Here is a 25539-nt window from a genome sequence, read left to right as displayed (position 1 = left end):
AAGCCGGCACAGGCTCTAATTGAAATGAATTTGGCGGCAGATAGATAAACGATTGGACATGTAAAGAGAGAGCGCGGATAAAAACGGAGGGTTACTGGGAGAGGGGAAGTGATTGAGATTTTTTTCACCTTTTGTCTCAAAGGGCGAATGTCTGGGGAGTCTTCAAATGAGAAATACGGTCGCTTTATCATTGGCAGTGACCAATAGGAATTTTACACAGGGCTGAATCAATCATGCTGGGGTTTAATATGGAAAGGGATGAACAGTGGAATATTTGCACAGTGTAATATCACCATTTCTACATCCTGTCCATTTGGTCACCTGAGTTCAATTAACTCAAACACCATTAGATCTATATCACTGTATCCCAGTAGCATCTTTCTTGACATTTCAACTACTATCTTGGCAGTAGAAGGGTTCAGTTTAGCCACTGACTTTGCCCTGCTGCTGTGTGGAAACACCACCAGCACAAAAGCCATACAAACCAAGACAGTTCAAAAAAATTCAACAGTCAGATCTGGAACTCAAGCAAATCATATTTTACAACAATATTCTGTACACTATCGCGACCCTTTAAAAATGCTATGTTTATTTTTATCATCATAAACAAAATGCCTCTTGGACAATCAGGTGATTGACAGCTCAGCTTTCTGTGGGGCTAACAGGCATGTTGTCTGAGGTCAGCCCTGTCGCCATGCACATGTTGCTCTACGTGGGGCTGCACCGGGGTTCAGCTCCAACAAACATGTGATCTTAACCTCCTTGACAGAATGAGTGTTACAGCGTGCCCGGCGCAATACTTTGTGAACAGAGGGATCAATGCATCATTCCTGTAGCTACACAGAGACCGAGGGATGCTGTGTAAGGTAAGGAAGAGAAATACCCGGAGAGAAAGAGTAGAGGAAGCAGATACAGTGAGCACAGGTACACGTGTATAAAATCAATTGTATGTGTTGTTTTTTGTGACCAGGTGTCCTGCACCATTTGTGTTACATAGACAGAGGGGCCGTCAACCTGAGGGGACAATCGTTGTCTAGGGGAGCTGCTCTTCCAGGACCAACACGCCCAACCAACCAGTAACCTACATACACAATGTAAACATACACTTACAGGGGAGCGTAAACACACACATGCATACCAGCTTTACATACTGCTTCCAACAATCCCTCCACCAGCTTTTACTCACCTTGTGAGGCTGCCTTTGAATGATTGGTATTGTGGGAGGGCGTTTGGGAGGGGGTCAAGGGTTAAGAGACGGTAATGATGCAGAGAAATAGTGTCCTCATGGCGATTATGAGGACTTCTACACTACAGCTCGTTGTGGGCCGCAATGAGGGAAGATGGCTAAGGACTACAATTCCCCTTGCGCAGGGGCTGCACATGTAACTGACACACCAAGATAACAGCACACCTAATAAATTAATGTTCCGAATTTCAGAAACTTTTTACAGTTCTTCCAATGTGGTTTTGCATTGGTTTTTTATTTTGTTTTTTGTTTTTTACAAAACAGTGTGACAGTTTAAATATAAATACAAAGAACTTAAACTACCTGAGAGGAGAATGAAGATGTGTTGATGTCCAAGTCCAGCAGTGCCAAATAGGAACATGGAAAAGAGAAGACAGGAACAATTATCAATAAATGACAATAAAAAAGCAATATTTAATGAGGAAATGTGAGAGAAACATTTTGAAGGGCTAACTCAGAGACTAAATACTGCATCAAAAAGAACCCTTCTATTAGTGATAAATGACTTGATCTTAATTCCCTGTGATCGTCACCATTGATTCAAACAGACATGTATTTGTATTTTGTAATGATGTCTGTTTTATTCCTAATTATTAAACCTGTTGTTAAATTAAAAGGAAAAATAATCGACCAATCAACTGTCGGGCTAAACTGCCTTGACAAGCTGATTTGGTCAGTCATCATAGGGGCCTGATCACACCACCATATTTGCTTCATAGCAGCCATGGTTAAGAGAATGACCGCTCTGTACAGGGCGACCATGATTGAAACATGCTTAAGTCCACTGCAAAATGAAGCAAATTAAGCAGCGGAAAATGAATTAGCACAAACTCCAAAGAGAGGGATGATGGATGACAGCTGTCTGCCACTCATGACAGTTTTTACATTTGACTTTCTAATTAATGTGGGGATTTAATGTGTTTGTTAATTCTGTCAATAGCAATTATGTCTCTTCTGGCTGGCTTTGCCACACGCATGTGCCTGATTTTATGCTAATGTGCTGTTCTGTATGTGTTGGAGCCATGACTGCCAAACGAGCCCAGCCAGCAAATGGGCTTTGGCTCCCTGTGGAGAAAGCGCTATGCTGAATATACATAGCACAGCATATGAATTCTAGACAGCGCCACACTGTTGTATGCTTAAGGAAATTGGCAAGCGACTTGGGGAAGTGAATTGAAATGGTTTGTTGCATAAATGTTGGGGAAGGATCATGTTTACAGAACAATGCAGATTAACTGATGGTGATTTTAAATGGAGTAAAGAAACATAAATGACGCAGCAGCATTAGGTACTATTCTTGCAACGACTGAAGGCTAAGACCTACTGTATATTAGCACTATCACTCCCACTTGAGTTTTCTTTTTCTATATCACATTTTCATCAAAACATAAAAAGGAGACTTTTTGGTTTGGATATCAGTTGTTTAATCTGCATTTTCATTAAGAACTTTAAGCAAACTGTCTGAACGTATGGTCTAACCAAAAAGGCTTCTTGTGAACACCAAGTCCTTGGGTAAAGTTTTGTAATAAGGTTGCAGTCTTGGTACTTGTTTGAGGGGGATAGAGACAAACCCTGCTTAGTCAGCACTCAGTGCCCAAGGACAGAAGGGGGCCGTGGTTGAAGAAGAAGTGAGGAAGATAGATTTAACTTGCTGCAGGACAAGCCCCCTTCTACCACCCACTCCTCCTGTCCTCTTTAGACTGGTCCACCACTCTCTTGTGTGATATAAATCCCTTGTCCACCCTGCGCCCTCCCCCTTCACTCCTACATCCCTGCCCCTCCAACACACACAGAAACACAGAGGACATCAATCACAGGGCTGCTGTTACTTTAAGTGACTCATTTGTGACACTCTTAGGTTTGGCTACTGCTTCTTTTCACTAGGGCTCTTTGATTTTAGAGGAAGTGTGTTGTCGGCATTCATTTCACTTTTTCAATTTAGCCAGGAGAACTTCCTCTGAATTGACCCTTTAAAGTACACAAATTAGAGCTGCCAATTATTTGAATCCAGATAAATGAGGGAGCCAGACAAAGAAAGAAAGATAAAGAAAATTAGAGAGTTAGTTATTTTTTTAGTAAATTGGTACCACTTTCCAACAAAAAACCTTAACTATAACTAGGTGTTCATCCTCCGTGTAACAGTAGTAGTAGTAGGTAGTTCATTAATTCACTAGGAAGGTCCTCTATTTCCAGAAAAGGGCTGCAGAATATCTGTACCAAAAATTGTTTATCAACTACTTATTAACTTTTACAACTACAGACTTGATGGACTATTAGAAAGTGAGAAACCCACAACCCTTTATTAATGACTTCTTAAAGGATCATCACTAAAACTTAGTCCAATGGCTCAAAAAAAAATGAGGTTGGTCAGGAGTTTAGACAGGTTGTAAACAAGCTAACAGTTTTTCCATATTAGCTACCACTTTATTTGGGCATAAAACTGAAAGCATGTGCATCCATAATGCCGCCAATAATCTCTCATTGTACTAGAAAACTTTGCCAGGGCATGTACAGTAGTTGAAAATGGATGTTTACAACCCCCCTAACCTGTGTGTTTGTTTTCAACCTGTATGATCATCTAATGGCTTGTGTTTGTTGGCCAGTTGCAGAGGTGCTGTTTTCAAAGGCCTCAGAAATTACATTAGTCCGCGGAATGTTATGATAATCAACAGAGCCAATGGCCCGAGCTACAGAAATAAAACTGTAAAAAACTGTGTAAAAAAAAAACTTCTCTAACATTTGTAACTGCAGGCATGGTCCCAACACTTGCATGTTATGTGATTTACATTTTTGACTCGGTGGATTCTTGGGTATTAATGTTCGATGATCATAGGATTGTTAATTCTTTGGCTGCAGTTATCAAAATATTATGTTTACTCAGACAAGGTTTTTTTATAGCATAAACACTGTATTTATGATCATATCCAAACAGATTTCTGTCATGAAAGCATTTTGGGGAGCTGTTTTTAGCTAAAGAGGTCTCAGGTCGGTATGGGAGACAAGGTTTTGGAATTGAAGGAGCGAGTGGGATAAGCAAGCAGTACCCTGCAGACACAGTACATTACTTTTTCATCAGCACATGCACTCCCCTAAGCCTTGGTCTATGGGGGTGTGCGTATTGAATCACAAGCATGGCCCATGTTCTTTTCCCTGCTCTCTCATATAATGCATACTGTGGAAGGCAATAGACAATGGAGGGCATGGCAAACTCATATAAGCCACAAAATCACAAGATGCTGTCAAAACTGTCGTCAAATACAAATAAGCAGTGGCTGAGAGATATGCATACATCACATAATACAAAGACAATTACACAAGCAGCATGGTTCTGGGAAATGACTTAGTAAATACACAAAAACACGATCGAACTCAAAATTTCCAATATAACGATCTTCATCGCATCATAAGAAACTATCATAAGACTAACAAGACTTAACGCGTAGGCGTGACCAAAAGTGTGACCAAATAAACCAGGGGTTGCAGGGAGTTTACAAGCCTTGAGACGGAGGAGGAGCTTCCGTCCTCCTGCAGGGCATGACCGCCATGTCACATTTACAACTTCACATCAAAACCGCTTTCTGTCCTTGCCAAAGTTATCAGTGTGTAATTACCACTTACTTGCTCTTTATTACATATCTGGCTTACTTGATAAGGCCCAAGAGGCCGTCTCCCCACGTGTGACATCAAAGTATTGGTGTTTAAATCTACAATAATAACCTCATAGAGCAGGTATGATTATGGGAGGCAATTTGTCGTACTTATTTTTGCTGGTTTCCTATAGCCTGGAGAAAGGCTTCCAGGGTAGATATGAGAATGTCGATTATTGCTACTTAAGAGAGTGGAGAAAAGGAGCTTGTGGCAGAGCTTGGGAAGCGGAGGAGGAGAAGTCAATCAAGTCAGGAAGGATGTTCATTCTCTCTCTCTTCTTCTTTAGTGGGCCATAAAAGCTAACGGGCCCGGAACAGCGCTCACCTCAGAATCGCCCGATTGCTTTTTTTCTCCCCTTTTTCCCTCCTGCCTCCCCCCCCTCTGCTCCCCCGACAAATTGGCAGCCTGGACGGAGGTGAGGGTCATAAATAAGGAAAACGGTAGTCATTGTCACATGTATGTGCTAGCATGCACACACACTCCCACTGTCTCACATGCATTCACAGCTGTAGGCGCCCTTTCTCCTTCCTCGCTGTAGGTATGCACATATACCACACACTGCAGCTGAGGACCTCCCCGGAACTGGCCATCGTTCATTTTTTTCATTGTGTTACCTCAGGTAGAGAGAGGGGAAACGTGAGCAAAACTTCTAAAAATACAGTCCTACAGAGGAATTGGTACCACTGCAGAGGTTAAACAATCCGAGAGCTGCAGGCAATCATTCAATTTAAAACGCACCAGGAGCCTATGGGGCGGGAGAGGAGCAGGATGCATAAAGAAATTTAACAACTCAGTGTTTTACAGCCCACGAAAATGAGATCCGAGTACAGGAGTGGGGTAGAGGCGCTAAGAGCTAGCTGTATGGTTCATAGACACGTGCACAAGACCACGAGACACAAAAAAGGTCAGCCACTGAGTGTTGAGCGGAGCTCACGAACCCTTCCCCAGGACTAAAGTAAACTGGCACCAGAGTGAACCGGCAGCAGAGGAGGGAGAGGGGACAACAAATTAAGTCTTGTAGCGTTGCATGTTGTCTCTCTTTCACCCCCACTCCTCTTAGCCTCTTCTCCCTGCCTGTCACATATGCATGTGTGATTTGCTGCTTTATCTTCCCCTGCGTCCAGTACTTCAGTCAAATTTTAGTTAAGAATATACATCAAATTCAATATATTTGCTAAGAAACCATCACCTTCTGGTTAGGTGAACATTCATTCAACACAAAAGAAAACTACCCATACATAAGTAGTAGTAGCATGTTACGTGCTACTAGTTTAGTGCAGTTCAATAAAACACTTTTCACCTCAAATGAGAAAGCGATGCCGATGGAAATGTGTCCTTAATTCAACCTGAGACAAATCAAGAAAAAAGAACAATCAGAAAAATCAAAGGGATGAGACAAGACAGCTAGTGACAGACAATAAAGACAGACATTCAGGATGGAGAAAATAGGTAGAGACAGACTGATAAAGGCAAAGCTGAAGAAAAAGACAATGACAGATACAGAAAGAGACAGGTAGGACAAGTTGAGACCCAGACAGACAGACGGACAGACAGGCGGGCAGGAAGGCGGACAGTTTAGTCAAGCCTAGGGAGGACACAGTGCAGCTAACCAGCGAGAGCTAGAAACAGGAGTGTGTCACATGCAATGAAGGCAAGCACAAAAGACGGGCTGTATTTTTAAAGACTTGAGAGGACAGTAGTTAGTGCTGGGTAGGATGGGTCGGGCTGGAGGAAAGAGAAAGCTGGAGAGAGTGGGGAGGTTGTGCAACGTACAAAATATTTCTATTAAATTTTTCCTTTTTTCAGTCAAGCAGAATTTTGAAGCTCTTTCATTTTAAGTGACGTATGTGTCTGCTTTTCTACACTTCAGAGTCAAATATTGTACCTTTTATTTCACTACATTTATTGAACTATAGGTATTTCTGGCTAAAAATGTTTACAATAATATTCTAAACTAAAATATGATCAACTTATAAAACACAGCTGTTTAAAGATGAAACCACCCAAAAAATGTAAAACAGTTGAAATTAGATTGGATGTCACCACCCACAGCATCAGTCATGATAATTAATAAAATACTTACAGAGATTATTCTACCTCTATAAAAAGCCAATTTTTGCTCTACTTTTTTTATGGTCAAAGATGAATAATAATAAACTGCTCTCTGAGTCCTTTCTTCTCTTAGGTACATCACATTGTACATTTTCACCTAATGCATCATTTACTTCAGCTCATCTTTTTTTTTGCCCTAAGCACCCTTCTCATCTGTCTTTAATGTGCCATTATTTCCCTCCTTGCAAACAGATCATCTGCCAATTTCCTCTTACCAACTCAATTTCTAAATATTTTGTCTCCCTCTCCTTGTTTTGTCTTAATTACTCGTCATCAATCCTTCCTTGTCCCCTCATATCTTTTTTGATACTCCACTACCTTAAAATATCAGCTCAGTCCTTCTTCATCCCATTTCACTCCCCTTACGCCCCACAGTCCTCCCCATTTTAAAAATCCATTCAACACACTTTCTTCGCAGTACACTCCATGCATCCCTCTCCCTTTAACTTTCCCTTTTCTCGCCTCTTTGCTCTCCAAGCATCCATCCTTCTTCCAAATCTCCTCTCTGTCCGTGTTCCCTTCAACACAACCTCCTTTCTCCATCCTCTCCCCTGACAGTGCCCCCCTGGCAGAGGGCCTGAGTGTGGGCCTGTTTCCTCAGCAGGCAGCCGACCGCTGCATGCCCGCATTGTGAGCAGGGGAAATGTGCTCCATTGTGTCTGTGCAACGCTTACCCCTCGATGTGGAAGTAGTCTGAATGCAGGCTCGTTAACCAATCAATAGAGCAGACGTGTCTAAAACCTCGTCCTTGAAACCCCTCTCTGCCTTTGTTCCATGCATGACAAATGAGCTAAGTGGAAGAAAACATCCTGTGTTTTTTTTTCCAGTGCAGATTTTGACTTGTTTCACAGATTTTTCTGTAATCACTCCCTCACACTAAAAAGCAATTTGACAACCCTGATTAGAAAATTTAGAAGAATCAAACAGCGCCGGTTTTCTTCTGGATGAATCATTGAATGTAATACATAGTAAAATGAGAGCTACACGTCTACTAAAGTGGAACATATGCTTGATTGGCAAGAAGGGAGAGTTATGATTGCACAGGAAGGGAAATGAGTCATCCCCAAACAGATGAATGACTTTAAACATAGCCTAATAGAGGTCTCTGATGTGTGCATCAGGTAAATTATCCCTTTTAAACTATAAAAGGATGTCAGCTATATTCTCATTCATTTCTGAACATGGTGTCAGAAGAGCAACAGTAACATTTTAATGTTAATTGCAATAGTTAAACGACCTGTTTTGAGGTACTTCAACTTAAAGTATAGTACATTTTATGATACCCAGTGTCTTCAAGCTGCTGGATATGAGCCACTTGGCAGCATTGTCGTCTCCTTTCCAGACACAACCAGACACAACCTTATGGATACTTGAACCATTAATTCGGACATGCCAAGGGCACCAGTTATTCAACCAGTCACTAGAGACCTCTTTAAGACCAATCAAATAGCTATATCATCTCTGTCTACAGTTCGTAATCAGTATTATAATTCTGCTGCTACTGCTTCATTAATTTTTCAGCTTTGCCAGTTTTTGCCCATTCTTGTACTTTAAAATGTGCTAACTGTTGTGCACGTTACTTGAAAATTGTAATCATTTATTACATATATTACTTCACTAATTAATCCAAAGCAAAAGTTCTGAGTTACATCACTCATTACTTTACTTCAGCAGAGCTCCTTTAAAGGTACCTTAAAATAACTCCAAAGCTTCTACACCCACACTTCTCATATTTTGTATTTAACACGTGTAGAAACAGCGAACGCGACATTATGGTTCAACGAGCAAACAGCCTATAGTTTTAGTAGCATTTAGTATTTAGTATTAAGTGGTATTTACTGGCTATCATCATCACCAGCTATCCTAACATTAGCCATGGTGACTGGACACAGCAAGTGCCAACATCACAGTTACATACCTGACCGGTTTGTCCAATGAACTCTGATAGACCAAACCGATATAACTATCTATCCATCACAGTGACAGAGTTTTATTGGGTTGAATAACTAATGTGATTACCGGATTTCAAACTGTAATCTCTTACATTAATTACTGAAAAAAGTAATCACATTACTGTAACACCTCACTAAGTAATGAGTTACTGCCCAACACTGGCTAACACGGAGTGGACATTGCTTTTTATACTGATGGTGCTGGGGTTGGCCCAATCCCCAACCTAACAAGACACAGTACACCAGGGACCTTCTGCTTATATTTAACAACCCAAGTATCAGAACAGTTTTGCACCCAGTCTTGCCTAACTTAGAAGAACTAGTCAACGTCTACAGCAAACAAAGTCACCCCAGCCCACCTCAGCCGAAACTGATTCCGTAAGGTAAGAGAGGAGGGCTACGGGAACAAGTTAGATGTTAGCCCTTGTCTCACATTCCACTAGCCTCTATTGTCTTGGCTAATGTCTGGTCACTCCGCAGCAAAACTGACAAACTCCAGGCTCATGTTCACTACCAGCATGAGTTTACAGATGCCTGTAACCTGGCTCTAATGGCGACATGGCTCAGGAAGGAGGAATCCAAAGGAGGAGGAGGAACAAGGAATCCAGACTGAGAACTGGCCATAGACAAACTAGGGTTCCATTATGCATGGACCGGGAGGCTGCTGTTACTAGCTAGTTATCCGGTGGTGGTGTTGTATGTCCGTATACTAATGAACCCTAGTGTAAAACTGGTGTTTTAGTGGGAGAAAAACTATGTACCAAGAATGTCGAGTTACTATCTGTGTCCATGTGTGGATTCTGTTTACCACAGGAATTCCAGCAGATTTTTGAGAGTGTGGTTTATTTTCACCCAAACTCAAATGAACAGACAGCTCAGTAATCATTCTTCATCCAGACGTTTAAAAAGCTACAGTCCACATCTCCTGACACTCCCAGTTTAAATGATTTTAACCACTGGTGGCTGAACAAAACACCCTCACCCCATATCTTTAAAATGTTTTAATATATTTTTTACTCATAATTTAATTTACAATTTCTACAATTTCTACTTTGTGTTTATCTGATGTGTTTGTGTGCTTCGTTTTTATCTTGTTTCTCTTATGTTTCACTGCTTTGCAGCCCTAAAACTACTAACAACAGCACCACCACTAATAATAATAATAATAATAATAATAATAATAATAATACTAAGAATAATAATAACAATAAAGTTGAAATTCTGCAGAAAAAGTAGAACCATCACTAGATAAAGACGGAGTATACAAGGAACCATGAAAAAAATTATCTCTATATGAAATCCTGATGCAACAAAGAGTTAAAATGATTCTGTGCCAGTGTCCAATTTACTCCCTGGCATTGAATCAATCCAATCACCCCCTGAGACGTCTAGACAAACTCTAATCACTTACAATTCTGAGCAATCACTTTCATCCCATGATGCATTTTGCTGGTGATAGGACGGGTCTCTTTCAGGGTGACAGTGCCACGATCATCCAGGCAGTAATTACAGTAACAAAACAGCTTTTAAGAGCATGACACTGATTTGATGATCACGTGACAGTGAGTAGCCATACAGTGTCAATAATTATACTGTTTAGTTATACCGCACGCTGTGAGCAATTTCAATCTGTCAATATCAACATGATTCAGTTGACACCACACTAAAGTTACCCTGCTTAAAAAGCACATGATGCCTTTTTGAAATGAAGAGCCAACCCTAGGGCCATGGAGGAAACAGTTGAAGGGATAAGGTTGACAGCTTTATTCACTCATCTACAGATTAAAAAAAATCAGAGACAGAGAAAGCACAAAGAGACGAAAGCAGAAAGGAAGTGAGGAGGGCCTAAGCGGGGGAAAACAACCGACCTATACTCTGCTATCTCAAGTATTGCCCGTGTTTCACCTTTAACCCTTACGATCTTATTTTATGGAGTAACAAGTCTTGTGCCCGTTTACTGGGAGAGTTCCTTTCCAACAGTGAGACTAAGTCTCCCAGGGCTCGGTATTTGTCAAAGAAATCCTTGCTCAGGCCCCAGCCCGGAAAAACCCTTTGTCAAACAGCCAGCATTTTTCATTCTGCTGCTGTTGTGTCTCGGTCTCACCTAAGGCCATTAAACTCACAAAGGAATAAATTACATTAATTGCCAGTCTCGATCTGAACAGCTGGGCTGAGGTGGAGAACAACAACGATAAAACGAATTACAAGGAAATAAACCCCGGGTAAGAGAAGCAGCTCTCCTGAAACTTCTCAAAACAAAATGGCTGCTGCTGATGCATTTCACATCGCACGATGGGTTCTCATCTTGGTTCTGCATGAGATAAAGTCAGGGAATGGATTTGTCTTTTCCTGGGACAAGGGGTTCTCCGCACCCATGCTGCCCCAGTTCGTTTTGACAACTTTCACCATTAGGGCCCAGGTGCATAGCTAATGAGGAGCTGGTGAACCACACACCTGTGTGCTGCAGGGAGGAGGCGGGAGGCCCAGCGCCTTGACTAATGCCCTAACCCCTGTTTCCATCTTTTCAATCCGTCTCCATCCCTCCTTCCTTTTGTTCTGCCTGAACAAACCCTCTCTGTTTCCATATCCATCAGACTTCAGCTTGCCCTCTCATTTCTCCGATCCATTCTCTTCAATGCACGTCTCTCCGCCGTTTGTACCTTTTGGCTGAGGCTGCCCCGAGCACTTGGCTGAGACGTTCCTCTGAGAAGAGCTCGTTAGAGAGTGTGAGCTTAACCCCTGATTGATTTCTGAGCATGACACAGTGAGAGAGCCGACATGTAGCGCAAACACCTCTTCTGATGACTGTGTGTGTGCGTGTGTGTGTGTGTGTGAGGTAAAGAGAAAAAGAGACGAAAGTTGAGGGGTTAGGGGGATCAAGAAAAAGAGAGTGAAAGAAAAAGAGGGGGGTAGGAGACAGCCAGCTGAGATAGAAACTGACTATGCTCTTTTTCTTTTATGTGCCTTTATATTTTGTTGTTGTTTCGCTAGTGTTCAGGGCTGTGCAATGAACTGAGGAGTGGCTAACTCGCTCCAATTTGTCAGGAGCTCTCTGACTGTTGTTTGGGCTGTGGGTGGGGGCGAGGAGGGCGCAGCCGCTGATGCCAGCCCTCCAATAGCGGAGTGATTACTGGGCACTGGGCCGTGCTGAGCCGGGCCTGGGCGTCAAAACATGCGGTTGCACTTCACTACACACTGCTGTATAAAGATATGTGCTGAGTCCTATATGCTCTGACAGTGCTTTGCTAAATTTAGAGAAGCCAGACGACATTAAGGAATTACTTGATTATTTGCCTGAAGAAAGGGGACATTGGCTTTTTGCACAGGGTAATATCTTTACATACACTGAAAAATGGCCGTTCAAGAAAGTTTATGGTAATCAAATTCTTTTTCACATCAACCACAAATGAGGTTGTCAAGCATCATTTGTGTGAAATTATTAACCTTTTTTCAAGGTAACCGATCTTCATCTGTCTTCAAGATATTTTGTGTTTAATTTTGAGCTGATGAGAAAAGATATAGATATCATACTAATATCCCAAACATGTATTTGGAGCAAACTAGATGGCTTTGCTATTTAAGAATCAGACAAAACCAATCAAAATAACAACAGTAGAAATATCCTTATGTTAGGTTTTTTTGTAAAAAGTCTTCACTGCAAAATTATATATCTTCGTATGTGTCACAATCTCAGACTCAATATGTAGTTGGAGCTAAGGCAAATATCTGCATGTCTCAAGAGGAATGACACCAGGGTGTAGAAAACTATGGTAACAGGCTGAGTAAGCCTTTCTTAAAGAGGATGCACCTAGTATATAATGGAATATTTTCAGGTTTGCAGTTAAGCTCAGGCGCGTAACACTTTGCCACTACAACAACTGGGCATTCAGACTGAAAACAGTACTATGTTTAAAAAAAAAAAAAAAAAAAAAATCCAGAAACGCCGGTTTGAGTAAAACATCCATAAGCTTAACAGTTTATCAGACACCAAAATGCAGCACAGCAAGTTATGGTACTAACAGAAGGACTTTTACAACTCTGCACTTTGTTACAAAAAATATTTTATCCTCTGTCTCGACGATTGCGTCAGCAACCTCAATGTGCCAATGCAATGGTCTAACTTAATTTAATGGTAGGGATGCACTTTTACATGCACTGCTGAAGTCAGTCTGAATAAGGCCTTGAAGGAATTAACGTCCTATTTTAAGATTTTCAAATCCTTCTCTGTAGTCTGGTTTTAAGACATTAACTCCTTTATTGCTCAGTTAAATGATTAATAATCTAGTGTCAATCTTTATCTGGAATTTCTTCAGTTTCATTGCTCTCATCAGGTCCTCACAAGTTTGAAGGCCAGGAAGTGTTTTGTACTCGCCGGGTTTTTAAGATAGTTTCAAGAAATGATTGTCCTTGCTCACTCAGGATTTTTTGAATATTTTGAAGACAGAAATATTTTGATGTTATGGCGCAGGTGTGGAGAATACGCTGAACACCTATGAATCATAAGCATGACACTTCACAGTACATGTATCTTGCTTCATGTACTCAAGCTAATGGAAAATTGGACAGCATCATTTACACTCTGAGAACAACCCAGCTGTGTCATGTTAATAGTTGAATTAAAGGAAGTGACAATTTATATTTTTTGCAAGACCTTTTACCAAATTGTGTTTAAGCACATCTTCTGGTACCACAGTGTGTAAGCATCCTTGTTCTCCGGTCCCTGTTTGCAATCCTCTTCATAGCAACATGTAAACAACCTTGTATATATCAATTCCCCGTAGTAATTCTTTGTCTCTCTGCCCCATGTCTGCATATGATTATTGATTCTATAAAGACGGGCCCTTCAATAGCGTCAAGGCATTTAGATTTGCATTTATATTCTCACTGCGATAGTGTTCTTCTAAAGCAATGAAACCTCTCACTTGCGCAAGGATGAGTGGAACGGCGGGAGAGAGTTTTGATAAGGCCGCTTTCATTCATTTCAATTTCCTTATCGAACCTGAGTACCTTCTATGAATTGGCCCTTTAAAGTACACAAATTAGAGCCATCAGTTATGCTAGCATGTGAAACAAGGAGAGGGAAACTGTGAAGGAACGTTACCGAGGCAGAGAACAGAGTCAGGGGGAGAAAATTAGGCAAACTGCAGAGGGAGAAAAGAGGAGAGAAAATAAAAATGAGAGTGAGAAAGACAGTTTTAATGAGTGTGTGAGACAGTGAGACCACTGTGTGGGAAGACCTAAAGAACAAATGTCTAATGCTTAATTCCACAGGGAGCAGTCAGGGTACGGTTCTTATCATTTTATAATGATGATTACTCAGGGTCTATGGAATGAGCACCCACTCAGGGGCCATACCAAAAAAAAAGAAAGAAAAAAAAAAAAAGCAAAGTCAAGCAAACACTGCAGGAAGTAAAATATACTGTATGCTGAAGAAAAATTACAGGACATAGGACATTCAATTGTGGAGATTATGTTTTTGCTCCCTAATAAGTGTGATAAAAGAACAGAAAAAACTCATGCATTTAAATATGCTTCTTAGCCTAGTATATTTCCCTACTCTCTGCGTCATTGTGACTGGCAAGAGACGAACCCAAACAATACTTCTATACCTAGTAGTGTTTGTTTGCTTTACATATGAATAGCCCACTTTATTTCTGGAAGTACACCAATCACTTGTAGTCCATTAAATTCTAATTAGCAGAGATAGAGCCTAAAGCCTCACAGAGAGAGATAATATTATAGAGGCTGGGAGAGAGCTGCAGAAGGAGAGAGAGAGAGAGACAGAGGAGACTTTTCCGAGACTGACAGAGCCTAAACAATGCCACACAATAGAGAAGGCCTCAGAGCTGGTATGTGTAGGAAATTATCCCCTTCAGTTCTTAAGGCCCATTAACTCACACCCCTTATTATTTGCAACATACCTCTGAATTTATTTATTTATTTATTCTTAAAGCTTGGGACTTATTGACATGATGTTGGTCATCGTTCCTATCAGTAATAATAACATTTGAACTGACTAACTTAATTGTTCCGATCTGGGATCATGGTGACATTGTGAAAAAGAATTCAGGAAGGGCAAGAATCACGAGCTACCAAAAATGGTCCTGTGGAGAAAACAAAGGCGAATGGTTAAAAGGCTATCCAAACTGTCTGTCTATCTATCACAGTTTACAGACCAACTTTCTGTTTCAACTTTAAAATTTTTGGTTCCTGTCCAGTTAGTCGGTTAGTCAGACCCCTTAGAGTTACTTGTGACCCCTTGTGGGGATCCTGGCCACAAGGGAAAATCTGGGCCCTATGTATAAGCAGCCTCAATGCCCCCCCTTTCCCTCTTAATATATCTATTTCAGTAATCTCTGTAATTATAAATTTATACCACATTTTAAGCAAATTTTTCTCGAAAAATATGCAAAACGGTATACGTTTAAGTCTGCACGATCTGAAATCTGAGCAAATTTCAGCCCTAACTCTAACATACTGTACATTTACCTTGTAATACTTAGTGGTTTGCTTGGAGAGAAAATATTAAGATTATAGCCTTCGTGGTTGTTTAGCTCTTTATGCCCCTTAGCAAGTTGTGTGTAATTTTTTTCTCAATAAATTGCATAAGTGAATTAAAAGTGAATGTACTGCCCCAGCAGCTCCAATATGGTTTTAAATACAAACAAAAACTCTCAAACTGTTTATGCAGCTAATAATTTACAAATAATAATGATCTAAAATTCTAAAATTTCACATATAAACAAACCTAATTCCAGGCTTCTGTAGTGCCCTCACCACAACTCTACTGACTCCGTATAGATCTGAGCAAATACTTTTCTGGGTACAATGTTATGATAACAGACAGACATGATGGTCAAAACTACAAAACTAAGACCTAAATTGTCATAAACCAGAATTATGCTCTAATACTTTTACTTCTCCAAAATAACAGTGTAAAAATTCAGTTCCTGCTTGACTACATCATATCAGTAGTGTTGTTAGAGCTTTGCGGTTTTAGAAAAGTTTATCCATAAGTAATCTGAATGTTGTCGGTGTGTGAGTGAATTGCCCATCGATCTGACGCAGCCCATAAAACAGCCTCAGACTTTGGTAGCCCAGGCTTCTGGGGGTTGGTACAGCGTGTGCCAAATAGCAGGCCTGATTAATGCACCGATAATCTGGTCCATAAATAGACACGCCAGTCTCTGTTTTGTATTTTATGTTTCTGCCTTTACTGCAGCAATAACCGTTGGAAGGCTGTATTTCATGGCTGTTCAGCCGCCAAACTTCTCTCAGTTACACTCCGTCTCTCTTTCTTGTTCACTTACTCTCTCTCTTCCTCTCTGGCCCAATTCCACTTTGATGAAGAGTGAAAGAGCATGTTGTCTAAAACTTTTTGGCAAGTGGTGAGAATACAGAAAAGACTGAGAGGAAGAGGCAGCTTTCACAATACATCAAGCTCTCTCTTTTACATCACCTACAGTTCGCCGATACCTGTGGGTCTTTTTCATTGTGACTCACTGATAAACACAGAAAAGGCTGCTGGATTGGAGGAGAAGGCTGGAAAAGAGCCTACCCCCATTCATGAGAAGAAGCCTTGCCAACTAATAACATGGGTCACCGGTTCCCAGGCCAAACTGTATCGTGATGGAGCACTGGGATACCAGGGCTCAACCAAGAGCGAAGGTGACAATGGAAGAAAAGCTTTTACCACATCAGCAGCAGAAACATTTGGTACTCAATACAAAAGGAACATGGCAGCACTCCCTAGTCTCAATCCCCATCTGACTGGAGATGTTGCTTCAGGGTAGTCATGCTCTACCAGACCTCGCCTGAACCAGACCTGTCTCCCACATTAGCATTCTCATGTGAATAAATAACTGTGATAATGGTAACAACGTAATGCATACTCAATAGGAGATGGTGGGCTGCCAGGTCACAAAACACCCAACCCTGAAAACATATATTCAATGAACAATAGCTGGAAGATGCATATTTAAAATCTTACTTATTAACTAAGAGCAAAAAAAAGCCTAAAGGCCAAAGCTGACCCTTTTTATTCATCAAGGCCTCCCAACAAACAGTTTAAATAGTTATCTTGTATTTTTTTTGTTTTTTTTAAATTTCACAGCAAAACACAGCAATAAATGATGCCCTTTATCCTCCTATTAGAGAGCACAATACTCCTCAAACCCACCCATTTGCACAGCTTATGAATATTCTATTAAAAAGCATGAAACATCCTTTTAGTGGCCGTTGGCAGTTCAGCTATGATTGTGCACCAGCAGAAATACAGCTAAACAACAGCAACAACCTCTGTATGATCTCCCAACTTGACCACTATAATTATAAGAACAAAAATATAATTACAGTGAGTTGGGTAAATGTGTCTACCGGGCCTACAACTCACCAAAAAACAACGAGATTTGATATTCACATTTTTATTTTGTAAGGGCACAGGAAAGACTCTGAAATAGGGCCCTGAAGCAATAGTTAATTTAGTGTATCCTGAGATGTTGCCTTAATTTATTGATACCAGTTTGTTTTCGATTTGAGGTGAAGCGCTCCGAAGAGTGTTGCTGAAAGACGAAGGGAAAAAATTTCAATTATGTTCCTGGAAAAAAGGCAGCGACAGGAGCCTTTCAGTGCACAAAGCTGCCCTGTGACTTGATGAATGGCTAGCCTTTAATGTTATGGGGGATTAAAGATAACTTCTGAACAATCAGCAGGCCAACATATAGGCAGCTCCTCTTTCACCGGCATAATAAGTTCTCAGCTGCCACTGGTTTAATTACCTCCTTTTAAAACTCAATCCACGTGGACCCCTCTTTAAAAAAAATAAGATGGCAGGAGGATTAAGTTGAGGGGGGCAGTGGGGGTCAGGTATTCCATTGATTACAAGGTACCATTAAAGATCAAGAGAGGAGGCACTTAGAGACATCCATCAGGCTAAGATTGAAGCAGCTGTAATGATCTTCCTGTACACCATAAATAACACTGATGTGTTGCCTCCATCTCATCCACACCACTCTGGGATTGTTATGAAGCAGCTCAGCCCACCTCCATCCAGGCAAAGCCCTCGGGAGCGTCCCCTTGGTCCCCCCCCCCAAAAAAAAACATTCCCACCGCCCACCTGTGCCGCCGAGCAACTTTGCAAGAAATCCATCAGGAATGTGTTGGGTTGAGCAGATCATGTTAGCTGCTCCCCAGGGAGATAGGTCACTGGAGCTATGAGTCACTACTGTCATCTGAAAAACACAGCGGAGGCGTGTTGGGACTGCCAGATGAGCATCTGAGATGCACATTTATGCTGCTGCCAGGTGCTGATTGCAGAATTGGCATGAAGAGATCACAAGACGCCAAGAGACTGTCAGATTCAGTCACTTGATGGATAATCTTCCTGACAAAATAATGCACTTTCAAAGAATAATTGACTCTACAGCCCAAAATGGTTATAGTTCTTAAATGCAACCGTGAATGAAACAAGACTCAAACACATCTGATACAATAAGAAAATCAAAATTACTTGTGATCAACCACCATTGGGAAGCTATGTGTAAACTAGCAACCGAAAATTTATTGGAGGGAATTCCTATACTCCTCTTCACAAGGAAATAATGCGTTTGTGGTATATGGAACAAATGTAAATTAAAAGCAGCACAAGAGACATATGCTTTGGGTCCACAGCTCTATGTGAGTGCTTCCAATGGACTGGAGAGCAAAGGCTCCACATGCTTCCACCCCTGGCTCTCTCACTTTGTTTTCATCTTTAGTTGCCTCCAGTGGGTGGCTAGTTGCTGGATTAAAGAAAATGAAAAAAATGAAACGTGTTGTAGTCGGAGCTTTTCATTGGCTGGTGATGAAGGATGGCGGCATACAAAATGGGCGTCTGTTGACACCTACTGGGAGTGGGGTTAGAGAAAGGGACAGCTGTATCTGTAGGTGCAGGGTTAATGGAGAGCACAGTTTGATACTTTACCTACATTACACATTCCAATAGGAAATTAAATTAAGCTGCTGGAACATCATCTACTTTCTGCAGATTTATTCACAATTCACTACAACTTCTGGTTACTGAAATGCGTGAGGGCAGATCTAACACAGTGGTGTTAAGTATATGTGACTGTCAGATGGTATGGACTCTATAGTCTTCCATAATACCCAGCAAAAATAATGAATCACTGTCCCCAATTCCCAGCATACTGTGCTTTTGAGTCTATTCCTCTTCTGAAAAGTCCTATGTGTCTCATTGATCAACAAAGCTGTGCATCGCCCTAGGTGATTGCGTTGTTTTCTGTAGAACAACAATGCTGGCAGAGTGGGATGCAGGAGGAACAACAGGGAGGTGAAATCAAGGCAAGTTCTAGCCGCCCTGACAGAGAGATGAAGTAAGAACTCAACATAAGATCCCATGGGATTCATGGTACAGCAGTTGACCCGCTGCTGGGGTAGCTGTAGGGTGTCCTCATAGTATGCCCTCTACTGGCAGAAGGTAAGAGTAGGTCGCAGTACCTCCTTCAGCTCTTCTCGCTGTGAGAAAACTCGCTTTGTATCTGTAGATACGCTAAAGGCAATGATATATTCAGCCCAAAAATAATTAATCAACTGTGTTGCCCGGATGCATCGGTGAATGTTTTTGTACATGCCTCCCTAGTACCAGTGTGGGTGTCCTTCACTTTCAGCGCAGTACATAGTAAGGCTCCTTAGAGGCTGCTAATTTGAACAGATGCATGTCAGCACCAACAAAAAGTGCTGGGGAGAGGAAAACAGAGCCTTTTTTTTTTTTTTTTTTCATTTTTGCAAATAAAAGATCAGAGCATATATAACAAAGGAAGTGAGAGAGGATGCAAGAGAAAAAGGAAAAATTAGTGACTAAAAGCAGAGAGCACTTCAAAGAGAAATAATAAACATTTTTACGTACTTTTGCTCTCCTCATAAGCAAATAATTTGCTTTACTCTCTACTCAGTTTTATTACTGCAAATAATACATGTGGCATCATCACAGATTGTCAACATTTTACAACTAATTATATACAAATATATGCAGGGTTTGTCCTTGCTTTTATGACAACCTGTTCAAGTAGCTGGATAAAAGCTGTATTGGTGTAAGACAATTGGTCAGGGTTATTTCCTCCCCCTGACACCATGAGACTGGCTGCAGGATGTAGGATAAGACTACTGCTACTCTTGGCAGGGGTTAACCCAGAAAAGGCGAGCAGGCAGGCTGGCTGGCTGTTGGAGACTGGGTCTGGTGGAAAGCAGGTCACACATACATCAGAGACCAACGCAGCGCATTGCCTGTTACAGCTTAATATCCACAGAAGGCAGAGCCAGGACATGCACACCACCACAGACAGAAGGAGAGAGCCAGGCAGAGAGAGGGAGAGAGATGGAGGAAGAGCTGAGTGAGAAAACGGACAACTTGGTGGAGACGAGGACAAAAAAATGAAAGAATTAGAAAGGCAAAAAATAGCGTGGAAGAAATGGAGAGCAAGAGAGGGAGGAGAGAAGGAAGAAGCTGAAATGATGGGTTTGACAGTTGTAATTGACATTAGAGGGGCAGTGAAAGAGCAGGCAAGAGAGTTTAAGGCAGAAGAAGCGGAAAAGATATCCAGTAGATTAAAAAAGTGATGAAAAATCAGAAAAACAGTGCAGTAAAAAGACTGCTATGAGGGCTGGATAGAGTAAAAACTGAAGGTTAGTGAACACTGAAAAGGTGAAAAGTGAGGAAAGTACAGTTAAGTGAGCTCAAGGGGTCATAAAATCTACAAATATATATTATTGTTTAGGCTGGTGATACATATTTAATCATACAGATAAGGGAAAATACAGTAGCTTGTATGCTGAATCAATAAAGTTCAAACATTTTGGGTTGTCGTCATCTCCAAATTAAAATTCAGGCAAGTTGTTAAATAAGCTAAGAGTAATAACAAAAACAGACCACTCACACTATACTTCTGCCAAGACTACAAAGGCATAAAGTAGCTCCATCAAACTGTTGTAAGGTTACTAGACATTTCAGCTGTGCTATAGAAAAAGAAAAGAAAAAGAAAATGCAGTAACTGAGAGAAAACAAAGGGACAAGCGCTGTAAAAAGTAAAAAGCGCTGACAGGCTCTATTGCTGAAGTAGAGGTTGTGAAGGGGGTATAACAGAAAAAGAGGGAGCAAACGAGCATGCAAGAGAAAGGAAAGGGAGATAGCAGAAAGTGTGTGATAAAGGGGGAAAAACACAAGCCCAGCTCCCGTAGGAGGAATGCACAATAGTGCAATAAGCTGGTGATATAATGGTCTTTTTTGCTGTATCAAGCCCATTCTCTTCATCTTTGGCAACCCTCATCAAATCAGCACTCTGCCACCTCAGGTGGTGCTTTAATTACTGACAGAATCTCAAGACCATGTAGCAGCCAAAACGTGTTTCCGCTAATTCCATCACACTCTCACACACAGAGAAATATATACAAAACCTGTGAGAACATAGGAATTGTGGTGAAAGTACTAGTCAATGTATCGATGGACAAAAAATTTAACTGATTGACAATTTTGGTAATCAAATAACTTATGAAACAATTAATAAACAAAAAAAACAAAAAAAGCCAAACATTCCCTGGTTGCATGTTTTGGGTTTTAGGTTTTTCTTTTTTCTCTGTTTAATACATAAATTGAATATCCTTCAGGTTTTGACTGTTTCTCAGATTAAACACAATACTTTATTTTATAAAAGATTAGTGCAGTTCAAATCTAAAGATATAAAAAAAACAATGGGCTCACTTTTTTCTTTAAGGACTACAAAATTACAGCACATGAGTATTATATTATATTATTATATTATTAATTTTGATTATCCTCCTGACAAAACCTTTTTACTGTGTTTTGCCCATCGTATGTCAAACTGTAGGGATTAAAAATCAAATGGATGCATTTACATTTATTTTTTCATATCTCTCTAGAACAGTTCACTCCTTGCTTATGATCACAGATATACTATTATCTCTACTCATATCCGCTCACGTAAACACATACAAATTCTAGATACACAAATTAAATAAGAAATAACCCAGAATTCCATCTCTATGGGTGTGTGCGTATATGGTCATAATTGTGTGTGTTTCTGTAAGCAGCTCTGTTGTAGTTGTTGCCATTAGACTGTTATGGGACTGAGAGTGGTCCCCAGCGGATGCACGTCTGTAAGGCAAACCATTGGTGACATCCTAAGCACGGCTAACGCAGTTACTGCTGCGGCGACACAGACGAAGAGCCTTCCCAGGATACTCGGCAAGCCACGGCGGCGCACCACCACAGACGGGGCCAAATGAGATAGCGTCAGGGCCAAATCTAATTAGGGGACGAAGACACAACACAAGAAAAGACGGTGCAGCGAAGAAATGAAAGGAAAACAAAAGTGGGAGGGCGGGGAGTTGTTCAGAAGAGGTAAACGGAGAAAAAAGAGGCAGAAGTAAAACAGGAGGAGTGAGAAAGACAGATATTGAGTGGGTGACAGAAATATACTGAGTGTTAAGCTGCCAGAGAGAGTGTGAGACAGAGCAGAAAAAGAGAATAAGGCAGCGCATGCACATGCGTGGGAAGGCAGGCTGAATTGTTTGTGTACCCCACTCCTTGCTGGGAAATGGGAAACACAGCCTGCGCCCGTGTCCCACCCTCGCACCCTCCTCCTCCTCGGCCATTCAGAGCCACTTGCGTAGCCTTTTCTCAGCCAGCGCCACACAATGGCTAGCTGATGAACCTGGGGCTAACATGCCCTTTGAGCTCAGTAAAGGCAGAACGCATGGAGAGTCCTTAATGATATCAGCCCCGCACAGCAAGCACACCAGTACCCACTCGCTAACTCCTTCACTTCCTACTTCCCTCCTTCTCTCGATACACCTCTTCCTTCTAACCTTTTCTAGCCTTTGATAGGAAAGGAAAGAAGCATCCCATCCCAGTAAAGTTCCAGAAGAAAAAAATGAGAACGCCACTAGATCCAGCATAGATAGTAAACATATGCATTTGAACATCATTTTCCAGCAAGAGCTTGAAATTTAATTTAAGCATTTTGTTTTTAAATGAAATGCTGCCTCCGGTGATTGTGGCACTCCTGATAGGTAGATTCGATAGGGAGATTAGATTTTTTTAAAAGGGATGATTTTGGCTGCCTGAAGCCCTTCACTTCCTTTCTGTTCAGAAGCATGTGGTGAGAGGATGAGGCTGACATCAAGACATACTTTCAACACTCGCTGATGTTATTTTTGCCGGGGAAAAAAAAAAAAAAAAGTAGAAAACAATACGCAAATCCCAAGGTTTCCTCACATATTAAAGATGCAAAAACAGATATGGGTATATTGTTGAGTTTGCATTGCTGTGTTGTGAAACTAAAAGTGCGTACTTAAGCAAATCTACAAGAGAGAATTGACTGAATAAATGAAGATGTGCAATAAGGAAAGGTTAAGTTGTCACAACAAATGAGTATATAGACTGCAGAAGACCTGGTCTGTTCTCCTTGTAAAATGTGACAGCTGAACCTTGATCGTTAGATTCTACAGCTAATTAAAGTCAGGCCTCTGTTAACAAGGGGGCCAGGGTGAAGAAAAAAGGCACCTGACCAGGTCATTCCTTGACAGTAGTGCTTTCGACAAGTCCTATCACCTCATCGAACCCGCAAGTCCTCAAACCTAAATAACAGTATGGGTTGTTTATCAGTGTCTTTCAAAACCATCAACATGACCGTTCAAAAAACGAAACATTAGAGCATTTTTTTGATTTGTCCTCTCTATTGATCACTTCTGTCTGCATTTTTGGCTAAACCACAACTAACTACTGTGTCAAGGTTTGGAAAGCATCCCTGCCAATGTTAAACGAGTACTCCAATGATTTAGCATTGCACTCCTATAACATTCTTGGACTCACATTGGATTTTTTTTTTCTAGACCTAAGTTGCCCTTTTCGTATCAGAGGAAGTACAGGGCAAGCTCTCCCTACCTACGCTGACAGCTGAGTTAGCAGTGACATGTACCACAGCGCAGGGAAACTGGGCCTTCAAAAGTTGGGAGAAAAAGGAGAATATCCAAACAAAAAAACTTGCAGTCATTACTCTGAATTTCAATTCACTTTAGATTAGGATGTCCATCAAGCCAGCTGTAGAAAGTCAACAACATGGTGCGTTTTATGTGTGCATCAATCAGCATCAGCACAAACACAAATTAGATGAAAACCTTTTCTTCACTAGTGGGATGTAATTGCCAAAAATATTGTGGATTCCCATTATCCAAGATTGTACTGTTTTCATTGAGTCAGTCGAGCCATCAAATCAACGACTAGGATGTTTAAAGTCTGACAAACATAATTTACCAAAGAAGATCAGCATGTGGGCTACACAAGCATCCTCTCCAAAACCTTTTGAGTGTTTGAGTGATTACATTTTCATTCCACTCAACTTTCTTGTTCCATTTTTGGCACCATCTGCATTTTTTCCTCTTTCAACGATGCTCAATATGCTGATGCTAATAAAGCCTGGATTTGTGTTGTTTTTTTTGTTCAATTTGTTATCAGAATAAAGCTATCAGCTAAGCTTAAGGGTCAATTCTATCACCGGCAGACATGAGGGCTTAGCACGTTACTTTCATTCATCAAGGTTTGATTACTTCTGAGAAGATTTTTACCTCAGCCTGATAACCTGATGCTCCCCAATTAATGCCTTTTCACAATCCTGCCGACGCCGACATGATCAGAGTGCGCTGGGCCTCCCAAATGTCTCTGTTCGCCTCGCTTTGTTAGAACACTCTTAGAAAGTTACACCTTGGAGATTTTTTAAAACCATTTTCACTCTCCACTCTATCAACAATTGCAGTTCATCAAACAGGATAAATTAATCTCTCTGGCGCTCTGGCAGCGAGCCCAGTAAAGTCAGGGGAAAAAAATCCAGTCTAATGCAGTACAGGTACATGCTACTTCTGTGATCCCTGACAAGACATTCTACAAATGTGAGCACAACACAGTCCAGTATACAATTTAGGTAGATATGATCGTTTGCCTAAGTTGAGTTTTCAGTGACATCGGTACATCTTTTGTATACTTAGTGATAAGGGCATGGAATAATGAAGGAGCTCAAACATTTAAAAACTAGTAAAAAAAATCAAATACAATACTGAAAGAGAACTATTTACTCTCCTGTTTGAACTCTCTTGTTTCATATATTACTAATAAATGTCCATTTGTTTCAGTGTGGAAAAGCCTTTCAAATTGTATGTAGACCATAGAAAACAAAAACATGTGAAACACTATTGCTTTTCATTGAAAAAAAAATCAATTTATAAGAAACGTTGAATTGAAGATTAATAGCTTATATGTGAAAATAAAATTTTAATTCACAGAAGGTTGTACAAATTGCTTTCAGCGAGTGTCTAGTTAGGGGTCAAGGAGCAACTGATATTTGAAATCTAATAAAAGTGTTCTAGAATTATTTATGTGACAAATATTTCTCCAATAGTGAAAACAAAACAACAAACAGTACGGAGAAACAGTCAACAAGATGTGAACTAGTTGTGGTTTAGGCCTTAGTCACTACATGGCTATAAGCTGCTGTAAATATTATCTGCAGATGTAAT

This window comes from Xiphias gladius, chromosome 12 (genome assembly GCF_016859285.1).
Source record: "Xiphias gladius isolate SHS-SW01 ecotype Sanya breed wild chromosome 12, ASM1685928v1, whole genome shotgun sequence".
NCBI lineage: Eukaryota > Metazoa > Chordata > Actinopteri > Istiophoriformes > Xiphiidae > Xiphias > Xiphias gladius.
This window is presented reverse-complemented; position numbering follows the sequence as displayed.